Genomic DNA, 1231 nt, shown 5'->3' with positions numbered 1-1231 from the left:
CAATCATGAAAGTGGAGAGGATCAAGCAACATTGTGTTCTATTGTGCAGATGGTCACCATGAGTTGGAGCAGACTTGAAGGCAGCTAGCAACCACAAAGAGAGGACCTTAGGTATCAACTAGACAAACTCTCTCAACACAGAAATAGATTCTGCGGTCCAGAAAGATGCAGTGACTTGTCCAAGGTTCTAGTCTTTCAACAAATATTGAGTGATTTCGTATGGGGAGCTGTCACTGTGCTAGGAGATGGGGCTACAGCAATGAAATAAAGCTCGGCCATCATGAAGCTGACCAGCTAGAGGGAAAAACAGCCAGCAAAAGCAGTTTATTAAAATATAGACAAGTGTTCTGATATGTAAGTATTGGTTTCTATGGGAGCATACAGCCTCCTTGTGGAAGTAAAGGATGTTGTAAAGTAAGGGGAAGAAGCAGCAAAAAAGAAGGAAGAAAGGCTCAGTTAGCTGAAAGGCTGATAATTCAAACCCACTCAGAGACACCTTGCAAGAAAAGGCTAGCCATCTGCTTCTGAAAGATCAGTCTTGAAACTCCCATAGAGCACTTCTACTCTGCACATGTGGGTCACCTTGATTTAAATCCTTAGCCAGTGGCAAGTCTGGGACAGATAACAAAGACATCAACTTCTGTCCCTCTCCTTCTTTTGACTCTAGCTCATGTTCCACTGTTGGATTCACTTCTAACTTTAATTCCTGTAAAGTTGCACCAAATTTTCCATTTTCCCCTTCTCTTTCTCTTCCTCTCTCCCTTTCTTCTTGTCTCTCACGTCTCCTAGCGTTCCCTAATTCGGCTTGCCTCCGGGCCTCAGGATACTCATTTGAGCACTGAATAACTGTTCAGAGTGGGTGGGTTGAGGTGTACTGAAAGACTTCTTCCTCCAGAAAGCATCTGAGTGGTGCTAACAGGCACTGTGTCAGCTGCTAAAGGAAAATCTTCCATCCAGAGGCAAGCTGGAAGAAAGGTCTGGTGTTCCATTTCAGACAATTCAGCCATGTTTAAAATGGATTCTTTAAAAGAGCAAAAGGCAAATCTATGGAGTACGGTTCTACTCTGCCACACATCAGGTCACCATGTGTTGGTATCAACTCAAAGGCAACTGGTTTCTTCTTCAACTATGTGGAGTCATTCCACAAACACACTACCACTGTGTGTCTTCATGCATGTACACATTCATTCCACAAACACACTACCACTGTGTGTCTTCATGCATGTACACA

This window comes from Chrysochloris asiatica, unplaced genomic scaffold (genome assembly GCF_000296735.1).
Source record: "Chrysochloris asiatica unplaced genomic scaffold, ChrAsi1.0 scaffold00271, whole genome shotgun sequence".
In the NCBI taxonomy this organism is placed as follows: domain Eukaryota; kingdom Metazoa; phylum Chordata; class Mammalia; order Afrosoricida; family Chrysochloridae; genus Chrysochloris; species Chrysochloris asiatica.
The sequence above is the reverse complement of the archived record's forward strand: the minus strand, read 5'-3'. Positions refer to the sequence as shown.